The sequence below is a fragment of the Scylla paramamosain genome, chromosome 17 (assembly GCF_035594125.1).
Source record: "Scylla paramamosain isolate STU-SP2022 chromosome 17, ASM3559412v1, whole genome shotgun sequence".
Taxonomy (NCBI): domain Eukaryota; kingdom Metazoa; phylum Arthropoda; class Malacostraca; order Decapoda; family Portunidae; genus Scylla; species Scylla paramamosain.
The window spans coordinates 24,035,272-24,047,771 of NC_087167.1; positions in this window are offsets into that span (position 1 = coordinate 24,035,272).

The following is a 12,500-nucleotide window of genomic DNA, read 5'->3' on the forward strand; positions in this document are numbered from 1 at the left end:
AATGGAAGATAGTTTCTGAAAATTAGAATATGAATTCAGTTGAAACATTACTTGATACTGAATGAATCTTGCGCATGCCTACAAGAAAAGAGTCAGGGGAGAAGGTATATTATCTCGGCATGCCTTAGCGCGCCGGAAAATCTTGCAACCCCTCCACCTTTATATTGAGTTTTATTCACATTTGTGCTTGTGTATGTGAATTTAGTCATAAATGTGCAGTTGCAGGGTCAACACTGAAACAGAAAACCTATGCATATGACCCGATAATGTTAAATTAAGTGAGAAAAACAGGGAAAATAGTAATTTACTACACGCACGACCGCTCTGGCTCAATATATACCGCGCGACAAAAATTTTGAGCTTCCTCAAGCCCTGGTAGCAGAAGGTTCTCCCAGCTCCTACCTCCCAGCCGCAGCCAGCCAACCAGCAGCCAGCTCCGAAGGAAGAAGGTCCGCCCTACACCGAGCCGCCGAGTCACAAGCTCCGCCTACCGGGTCCGGAAAGAACCAATAGTCACCCAGCACCGCTCCCGCTCTCACTCCTGCGTCTTTTAAAAGACCTGCAGGTGGCAAGGCGCACACACTCGCCCACGAGCTGCCGAAAAAGGAGCATCTTCGCTCCCAACGACTCTACAAAGAAAAAGGCTTTGGCCTACTAACAAAAAAGAATACCGATAGACAACCCGGCAGTCACTTCGAGGAGCCGCGGTCTTCCCTACGTTCCCTGTGGAGAGAGCCTCACCTAAGGGATATCGCTGGAAGATCGCAGTAACTCATTGGTATAAGTGACTTTTGCCAACTGTTCCTCCTTCTCCACCTTTCTTTTCTTCGTACCGGCGACAGAGTCAGGATCGGGCCTTAGGCAAGCCCGCTCCGCGCTCTTTAGCCACCGGGGCCTCTAGTGTTGGCTAGAGCAGCCCAGAGACACCTCGGTAGCGTACAAGCCCTACCTCAGGGCTAGATATTCAGGGTTTCTTCCCTCCAGCTAGGATCCCCCTCGGGATATAGGTTCTAGGGCGATAGGAAACAACAACAGGTTGTTTATAGGCCACTCGTGGTTGTAGCACCCAAAAGGCTGTAGCGCCACAAGGCTGTAGCGCCACTTACTTTTAAAAACACTTTTTCACCACAGATTCTTCCACAAGGCTGCAGTATCATAGGGCCCGGCCCTATGATAAGATGGCCGCTCCACGCCCCCCTGATCGGACTATAAGGTACCGGATAAAGACTGCAAGCATTCCTGCCGACATCAGCAATTCGTTCTTTACCAGAACACAGGTACCCCATACAAAATGTTTCCGATCTGGCCCGTATATCATCGTTGGCTTAGCTAGCGAGGCGGACCGTGAAAAACACACCACAGAACAGGCAACCGAAAATTTAAAACTTCTAGGCTTCGAGCTCGTAGAGTCTCCGGAGCAAATCGCCGCTCGAACAATCCTTGCCCGTCGAGTCGACGATTATATACTGAAAAAAACCAGCGAGGATCTCCGAGAGGAGATCGAAGAAAAAAACGGAATCCAGATCGACGACATAAAACTCATACAAAAAGTACACATGATCAAACTAAAGCTACGATCGAGACAGCAGGCAGAACAGGCGCAGAAGAAAGGAATCAAACTCTTTTCCCAAATAATACCCTCTTACAACGTCAGCATTGAGGAATACCGTCCGGTAAATCAATGTTATAAGTGTTATAAATTCAGTCATAGAACAAACCAATGTAAGGAGAAAGAACAAGTGTGCTCTAAGTGTGCAGCTAAGGGCCACGATTATAGAAACTGCCAATCAACCACATTAAAATGCGCTAACTGTGACGGCGAACACGTTGCTGTCTCGTTCAAATGCCCAGTTAAACGCACCCAGCAGCAACAACAAAACTCCATAACAGCAACACCAACAACCTCTTCACAGCCAAACAACTCCTACGCTCAAGCAGCCACACCTGCCACCCCAACACACATGAACACAATTTCTAACACAAACATGGAAAAACTGCTACTAGCCGAAATTATAATCAAATATTCCATACAAACCTCCTTCGGTGACCTGAGAAAACAAGCAGAAACCATGAACTCACTGCTGGAGTACAATGGTTGTCCAACAATAAAACTCCCACCAAATTTCACACAAACAAATCAACAACACTACCAACAAAAGCTTGTGGAACAAACAGAAGCCCCTACACAAACAAACCAACAACACCACCTTGCTGAACAAACAGAAGCTCCTACAGTCCCTAATCAGGAACCAAACTCCTCCTCCACCGAACAATCCAGCCTCCTTCCAACCGGGAACCTAGCTACCGGTGAGGACACAGTTTCTGGGAAAACGCAACCCAACAGCCCCACTCCTACCACTACCTCCACCACAAAAACGAACGAAAACACACCAACACAAGCCAGTAACACCGCACATAAAAGACACATTCCGGGTACACAACCCACCTCCCCTAGACCCACACGAACCACATCGAGAGTTAAGAAAACATGATTACGATCATGCAACTAAATTGTCGCGGCTACTGGAATAACCGGCACCTTATTTCAGAAGCTATTCGATCAACCGACCCAGACATCGTCCTCCTGAACCACACAGGTTCACCAACAAAACCAATTAAGCTATATGGATATAACACACGTTACACTACAGGTACACGTCATGATGGCGTAGCTGTCATGGTCAAATGCACCATCAAACACATCCACATAACCGACTGGCCTTCAGCACACTTCCTGGCCACCAGGATCGAAACACAACACGGGATATTTCTTATTGCCACCACATACAGCAGACCGGATACAGGGCTCCCTCTCACCAGTCTCAACAATCTCTTCAATCACACAAACATACCAGCCTATATACTGGCAGACCTCAATGCCAGTCACACAGCATTTAGACACACCAAGAACAACCAACATGGACACCAACTTCTACAACTTACACAACTGAAACGCCTCCGTTTCCTTGGCCCTGACTTTCCTACCTGCTATACCCACAATGGGAATGGCAGGCCGGATCTCATCCTCTCCAACCGGCAATCCCTACCTTTCCATCACCACATCTCCTACGGACCCATCTGTGGTTCAGACCACGTCCCCCTAATTCTAAAAATATCCTCAAACCCCATATCTATCCCATCCCCACCTGTCCCCGACTACCGCTCCGCCGACTGGGAGGGATTCAGGAAAACTCTTTCAGACCTACACCAACCACCACAGCTCGAAGGCCAACCCTATACAATAATAGACAGTGCCCTAGAGACACTACATAGTGACATCCTGACATCAGCCAACAGACACACACCAAAGAAACAACACAAAATTCAAATAGACTTCAGACCCTCCATAAAAACACAACGACTACTAGTGTGCTACAGAACACGCTTTTTACAAAACATGCACAACCACATACCCATCTACAGAGACCTCTGCACCCTTCGCACACACATACTAAATAGCCTACAGGATGACCACAGCGCTCACTGGAGGAACCTAGTCTCCCTTATGGACGGAGCTCGCTGCAAAAATCCTACTCAGTTCTGGCACATGGTGCACAAGCTGAAGGGATGCCACCGGGAAAGATTCGAGTACCTCCTAGTGAACGGTGATCGAGTCACCAACCCAGACCAGGTCACCAACACCTTCCAGACACACTGGTGCAACACCTTCCAACCACACCCTTTCCCTCCCCATGAGCCCAGTATTGCCCACATACACCACATCACCGATCTTGTGCGCCGAAACATAGCAAACACGCTACCACATAACATTATACACTTAACACACCTAGATCCCCAACACCCTCTCACCACACCCATTGAGGAGGAGGATGTCACCAGGTTGCTCAGACATACTCCGCGGCGAGCCCCCGGCCCCTCAGGAGTCACATGGCCGATGGTGCGGAGCCTTCCTCCAGAAATCATATCCAGCCTGACAAAAATTTTCAATGCTTGCCTCGCCTCTGGATACTTCCCAAAGGCTTTCAAAATTTCAAACATCACCCTTATTGCCAAGCCCGGAAAAAACTCTCACTTACCAGAAAACTATCGCCCCATAAGCCTCCTTGAAATTCTTGGAAAAACTTTTGAACGTCTAATCAACTTAAGATTGAGAGCGTTCCTCGAATGTAACGGATTGCTGGCACCACAGCAGTTCGGTTTCCGGAGGAACGCCTCAACTGAGGACGCCCTTAACAGCATAGTAGCCTACCTAAATTTCAACAAGCCATATTACAAGACAGCACTCGTGACAAAAGATGTCAAGAAAGCTTTTGACACCGTTTGGCACACCGGTTTGAAATACAAAATTTGTAATAACTTCAATCTCCCTTTTCTAACACAACGCATCTTGTGTAGTTTTCTGGATGAGAGACAGACAAGAATCCGCCACCAGGGCAACTTTTCGCCATTTTTCACCCCTCAGGCTGGAGTCCCACAAGGCTCCGTACTCTCCCCCACCCTTTTTAACATGTACACAGCTGACCTACCCCTCCCAGCCCACAATGACTCACTAACTATTCAATACGCGGACGATGTAACGCAATTGGCCCGTGCCAGGTCGTTAGATCTCCTAACCGACAAAATTCAATGGGAACTGATGGCGACTAGCCTGTGGGAGATGAAATGGCGAATTCTCTCCCATCCCGAAAAATCAAAAGTCACTTATTTCAACATTAAAAGAAGTCAGCCCCGCCAAATCTCACTAAACAGAATTACTCCAATCCCCACCCCAATCCCCATCAGTAACAACAACAAAGTGCTTGGCCTCACCATAGATAAGCACCTCAACTTCAATATACATATAAAACAAAAAGCAACCATAGCCGCCAAGGCCCTGAGCAACCTGGAAAGATTTCGCGACAGCAGCACAAAAACAAAACTTCACCTCTACAAAGCTTTCATTCTCCCTCTCTTAACCTACTGCCCTCTTGCCCTCTCTCTCTCTGCTCCCTCCAACCTCTCTAAACTTCAAAAAGTTCAAAACCGAGCAATTCGTTTCGCTCTTGGGACGAAATGGTTCGACTTCCAAACCTCTCTCTCCATTCACCAGGAGTCCAACATCTCCCCCCTTAACATAACACTCCACAATAGAATCGAAAAACAACTAAGCTCCTTCTCCGACAGACACACAATCACATACAATTTCATTACCAACCTCCCCCCACCTTTCCGTCACCTGCCGCACTGCAATCTCCTTGATCCTCCCACTGTGCCTCCTGAACCTGTTTTCTAATAATGGACTCCTCCTTTCTTCCCTTCACTATCTCCTTTCTCTGTACCACTCATGGTGTCTGAGTGGCATCATCGTCGTTCTCTCGTTCACGTGGGCGGTCCCGCGTGCCAACACCTAGTGGTTTTTTCATATTTTTTGTCTTATGGTTTTGTATTCATATTTTTGTTTTTGTGCATTATTTTTTTGTCTCGCAGCCTAGGTTTTAAGGTGGCACCGGACCGCTCTTGGGAAAGGGACGCGACAAAAAATCACCGCCATTAACATACCATGCCTCTGACCGAGGGAGTGGGGTCGTGTGGCAACACCTAGTGGTTTTTTCATATTTTTTGTCTTATGGCTTTGTATTCATATTTTTGTTTTTTATACATTATTTTCTTGCCTCGCAGCCTAGGTTTCAAGGGGGCACCGGACCACTTCCAGAGAGACGGGGATAGCACGAACCGCACTCCTCCCACTGACGTCACGGCAATGGGGCCCCCGGACGTCGGCATGACGTTCCGGTAGCGGTACCCCCCGAGGTAGTTAAGGAGCGGCCAGTACTGATGATGGGGACGGTAACCACACCATTCAGTGGAAGCCACTTCACCCCCCACACAGAGGTAGTTGGGTGCGGCAAGGGCTGGGCAGGAAGGTAGTCAAGAGATGGTGGGGCGGGGCCCTGGAAGCATCCATGCAGGAATCCCCATTCACCCCCCGCCACCAGCGACTTACCGCGTGCAAGCAGATGGTATTAGATTTGACCCCTCGTTGCGGTGAGGGAGCCTTTTCGAGCCTCTGTCATTGCACATCCTACCATCATGTCAATCATTATCACAAACCATCCTCACCCTCCCCATGCACATAACACCACAACATTTTTTATACTTCTCTTTTCTTTAGCAGGTTGGCCTTTTTGCAGGAAGAGTCACAGGACAAGAGCAGAAAGGACCGACACCGCTTTTTCACCCACCACATTACATCATACATTAAATATCCCTGCCATCACCAAATCACTCTACTACTATCCGTGGTTCGGAACCCACGTAAAACTGTAGGTCCCTCCGCTATACGGATGTACTTCTTCCTCTGTCCTTCTTTGAACCAATAAAAAGCAAAAAAAAAAAAAAAAAAAAAAAAAACCCTTTCTACTCTGACTGTCCTTCACTCCTCTTTCACATCCTGATGGTGCAGGCTCTGGATAGTCTGGCCCCTAACTTGTGCGTGGTTTGGCCCGGGGTTTTGGGTGCGTGGGCGGCGTTCGTGGCTGTGGCTGTGTTGGGCTTGGCCTGCTCGGTTGGTGGCGGACTCTCCTGCTTTCCCCGATAAAGACCTTGTCCCCCTTGCCATCTTAGCATGAATATAACACGTAAAAAAAAAAAAAAAAAAAAAAAAAAAAAAAAGATGTCCTTCCTCATTGAAATTGCGCCTGGGTTAAGCCCCAGTGACTATTTCTCCTACTACAATTCCCTTCTTATCACCCCCCTATTCTTCCCACTATCCCCACTTCCCCCTCCCCATCTTTTCTCTCTTTGTTATGTTATGTTATTTTGAGGCACATTCGTGAGCTTCCTGTTAGACCGTTCGGACGTCGTACTAGCAGCTCTCATCACCATGACTGGCCGCGGCAAGGGAGGCAAGGGTCTTGGAAAGGGAGGCGCCAAGCGTCACCGTAAGGTTCTGCGTGATAACATCCAGGGAATCACCAAGCCTGCTATCCGTCGTCTAGCTCGCCGAGGTGGCGTCAAGCGCATCTCTGGTCTCATCTACGAGGAGACTCGTGGGGTGCTCAAGGTGTTCCTTGAGAACGTTATCAGGGATGCTGTCACCTATACCGAGCACGCCAAGCGTAAGACCGTTACTGCCATGGACGTTGTCTACGCCCTCAAGCGTCAGGGCCGTACCCTGTACGGATTTGGTGGTTAAATCGCTCCATTATTGAGATGGTGCCAGCTATTCAGCTTGCATTATCATCATTGAATAACATCATCTCCCGGACCTTTTTAAGGTCCACAAACATGAAAAGAAAGAAGGACCATAGACTACTATTATTACTACTACTTTCTCATAACCATGTTCACTATCACTATCTGAGCTAAGAAAAGAAACCATTATTAATTATAACCATCTTTCTCACTTCATCAGGTCTTCTCCAAGTATTATTATTATTATCATTATTATTATTATTATTATTATTATTATTATTATCATTATTATTATTATTATTATTATTATTATTATTATTATTATTATTATTATTATTATTATTATTATCATTGACTTATTTCAATGATCACGCCCCTCATCGTTCTCAGTTTCTCATAAAACAAAATATACATTGAGATGAAAAAGACGCTCAACATATCACAATAGGCAACACATCTAATCAACTCTCCACTGTGACACACAGCAGGTACATTAGTAGAAATATAGTATACACTACTTGCTTATTATTGATATACCAGTATAGTCTACACAACTCTCTAGATGTTTGAACGTGTGGCTCCGAAGAGGAGCCGGATTGATGGTGATATTGGCTGAAGGGGAGGGAGGCCCTTTATTTACTTCTTCTCAGTCTTCTTGGGAAGGAGCACGGCCTGAATGTTGGGCAGCACGCCACCCTGTGCAATGGTGACTCCGGAGAGGAGCTTGTTAAGTTCCTCGTCGTTGCGGATGGCCAGCTGCAGGTGACGTGGGATGATGCGAGTCTTCTTGTTGTCACGGGCGGCATTGCCGGCAAGCTCAAGGACTTCAGCAGCCAGGTACTCCATAACTGCCGCAAGGTACACGGGGGCACCAGCACCCACGCGCTCGGCGTAGTTGCCTTTCCTTAGAAGGCGATGAATCCTGCCGACCGGGAACTGGAGTCCAGCACGACTGGAACGGGACTTTGACTTTCCCTTCACCTTTCCTCCCTTGCCGCGTCCAGACATGATAATGGATGTTGTGGTAGTAGTAGTAGTAGTAGTAGTTGTTGTTGTTGGTGATAAATGAGGAGCGCGAGTACTCTAACCTCGTCGGTAGCTCTGCGAGCAAGTAGTGAATTTTGGGAAAAACAGTTATATATACGCGAGATCAGATCGGCCCAGAGCGCGTCTGGACCAATCAGGACGCTCGCTGAGGTGGCGACTCCTGATCCTGAGTAGGCACGCTAATATATATACCACTTTTCAACTGAGAAAACGCACACTCGTTCTCACAGCAGTACGGCGACACTATGCCTCCCAAAGCATCAGGAAAGGCTGCCAAGAAAGCTGGCAAGGCACAGAAGGCCATTGCCAAGGGCGACAAGAAGAAGAAGCGCAGGAGGAAGGAGAGCTACTCCATCTACATCTACAAGGTGCTCAAGCAAGTCCACCCAGACACTGGCGTGTCCTCCAAGGCCATGTCAATCATGAACTCGTTCGTGAATGACATTTTCGAGCGCATCGCTGCCGAGGCATCCCGCCTGGCACACTATAACAAGCGCTCCACCATCACCAGCCGGGAAATCCAGACCGCTGTCCGTCTTCTTCTGCCTGGTGAACTGGCAAAACACGCTGTTTCTGAAGGCACCAAGGCTGTTACCAAGTATACCTCCTCCAAGTAAACAGGCGGCCAGTATACTGCTGCCAGTATAAAATAATACCCGGCTCCATTGGAGCCACACTTGAAAAGGAAAAAAGATACGATATAGACAAATGCATTATTATTATAATTATTGTTATTATTATTAATATTATTATTATTATTATTTTTATTATTATTATTATTATTATTATTATTATTATTATTATTATTATCATTATTAATAATATTAATATTGTTGTTTTTATTATGATTATTATTATAATAATTATTGTATCATTATTATTATTATTATTATTATTATTATTATTATTATTATTATTATTATGCTTATTATTATCGTGATTATTATTCTGTGGAGATAAAGAAAAGATAAAAAAAAATAGAGATAAAGAAAGATAAAAATTCTCCCAAGTGAAAGAGATATGGCCATGGAAGAGGGAATAATAATAATAATATAAAAAAAAAAAAAAGGGGGGAAGGATATTGAGTTGAAAGTCGATACCTGATACTGAAAGATGGAAAATAAATATTTTCTTCCACAAAACCAAACAGATTGTCTATGAAAATTCTTTAATGAAAGAGATGTTTGGCCCTAAAAAGGGCCTAGATATTGCTGTTATGAAGATCATTCGTGGATGACTTCTTAGGCACGCTCGCCACGGATGCGACGAGCCAGTTGGATGTCCTTTGGCATGATAGTCACGCGCTTGGCATGGATGGCGCACAGGTTGGTATCCTCAAACAGACCCACGAGGTAAGCCTCGGAAGCTTCCTGGAGAGCCATGACAGCAGAGGACTGGAAGCGGAGGTCAGTCTTGAAATCCTGAGCAATTTCACGCACCAGGCGCTGGAAAGGCAGTTTCCTGATAAGCAGCTCAGTGCTCTTCTGATAACGGCGGATCTCACGGAGAGCAACGGTTCCAGGCCTGTAACGGTGGGGTTTCTTGACACCTCCAGTGGCTGGAGCAGACTTGCGAGCTGCCTTTGTAGCAAGCTGCTTGCGGGGCGCCTTGCCACCAGTGGACTTGCGAGCCGTTTGCTTGGTACGTGCCATAGTTGTGGTAACAACAACTCACAACGAACACTCAGCTGAGTCTGCCCGCGCTTCCCACAAAATCCCTTTATATATGAATCGGGTGGGCCCGACGACTCCAACCCTGCCTTGTGATTGGTCAGAAACGTCCAGTGAGGCTCATCGCCCACGCAGTCACCGCATGAAAGATGTGATCATTATTGTTAGTCTAATTCATTTTGTTCTTATTCTTATTCTTATTCTTATTCTTTCTTCCCTCATTCATAACAAATCTTGGAAAATATACAGCAGAACTGACATGTCATTTAAAATTCTAAGACAATTAGCAAGAAAGTTGTGATATTCTTATTTTTTTCATTCTTTTTATTCTATTTTTTTCTTATTCTTGTCATAATTAATATTGTTATCTTTATTATTTTCATTTTTTTTTATTATTCTTCCTTATCTTATTCTTATTTATCCTACTTTTAGAGAGATGAGGCTTGTGCGGTCACCCATCCAAGTTCTGCCCGGACCCCCTGCTTAACCTTGCTGATCCCGCCGTCAGCTGATTGGTCAAGAGCGGAGAACAAGGTGTTGGGAGGGCTTATTTCTCTTATTCTTATTCTTTCCTGTATTGTTGTTGCATTGTTGTGCTGAAAATGTTGGAAAATATGCACTAAAATTAACCCTTCATTCATAATTCTACGACAATTAGCAAGAGAGATATATTATTACTTTTTTCCCTTATTTTTGTTCTTTTTATTCTTAATCTTCTTTTTTTTATTATAGTTGTTATTGTTATTTTATTATTTTCGTTTTTCGTTCATTCTCCTCATTCTTATTGCTATTTTTTTCTATTCTCAGAGAGATGAGGCTTTTGTGGTCACCCATCCAAGTTCTTCCCGGACCCCCTGCTTAACTGCGCTGATCCCGCCGTTAGCTAATTGGCCAAGACCGGAGAACTAGGTGTTGGGAGGCCTTCTTTCTATTATTCTTATTCTTTCTTCCCCCATTCATATCGTTGTATTGGAAATGTTGGAAAATATACAAAAGAATTCACCCTTCTATGACAATTAGGAAGAAAGACATGGGATGCTTTCTTTCTTTTTTTTTATATTCCTTTATTGTAATTTTTCTTATTCTTGTTATAATAATTCTTACTGTTATCTTTATTACTTAAAATTTTCGTTCATTCTCCCTATTCTTATTCTTATTTTTTTTATTTATTTATTTTTTTTCAGACAGATGAGGCTTGTGTAGTCACCCATCCAAGTATTGCCCGAAACCCCTGCGTAATCTCGACGATTTCATTTGACAATACCTATTTACTTATTTATTTATTATTATATTTATTAAAAAAAAAAAAGAAGAAAAGAAGATGAAGAATAAGGTATGTAATCGAAATACTCTCTCTATACTGTAGCAATAGTTTAGCTGGATGTACTTGTATTGTGTCAAAAATACTTGCAATATCTGCAATTGTAACCTGCAGTGTCGGCATAATGCATAATTAAGCAATGAAAAGAAAAATTAATAAAAGAATAAATGAAAAAAAGAAAGAAAAAAAGATACAATTAACAATTAAATATATTAGCTACCCCTCTACGTTTCTTTATCACTGCAGAAAAATGGAAACATTTTAACGTAGACTTGTCAAAATTCAACTGAAATTAAGGGTTAAATAAGGATTGTCACCCCTTCCCCAGAGGATATTCATTGTCTTTTAATATATATATATATATATATATATATATATATATATATATATATATATATATATATATATATATATATATATATATATATATATATATATATATATATATATATATATATATATATTCTTTTTATTTAAAGTCTTATTTAGAGAGAGAGAGAGAGAGAGAGAGAGGTAACGTCCTTGAGGATAGCAGCTCGTCTACGCTCCGCTCAGTGATCAGCGTTAGAATGTAATTCCTCATTTCTTTAAAAAAAAAAAAAAAAAAAAAAAAACAGAAACTTTATTTAGGGGGCTTGCTGGAAACAAACTACAATGGAGGAAAGAACAATATGTCTGCTATATGACCCACCCAGTTAAATTTTCAAGAAGCAAACGCAAGTTGGAAAATACGAGGAAGATAAATTTTCATTTATATACGTTTTATGGTAATTTCTGCCACGCCTTCCTCTATTCATCAAACGTCACTGACACTTATTCCCTTTATTTTTTACTTTACAGAATCTTTTGTAGGGCAAGACTCTAGAGGATATGTGCTTTCATAAATTCTATAATGCTTTGCTTATCATAGAGACATAAAAAAAAAAATAATAATAATAAAAATAAATTAATTAATTAATTTAAAAAATCAAAATAAATAGATATATAAATTAATTAATCAATCAAATAAATTTCTATGCTTCACCTTTATAGCATTCGTATGAATGTCAAAACAAAACAAAAAATATAAATATAAATAATAATATGAAAAAAAAAAATTACTAAATATATGAAAAATAGCATTACTACTACTACTACTACTACTACTACTACTGCTACTACTACTACTATTTTTTTTTTTTTTTTATGTAGGAAGGACACTGGCCAAGGGCAACAAAAATGTAATAAAAAAAATGCCCACTGAAATGCCAGTCCCATACAGGGGTCAAAGCAGTGGTCAAAAAATGATGAATAAGTGTCTTGAAACCTCCCTCTTGAAGGAATTCAAG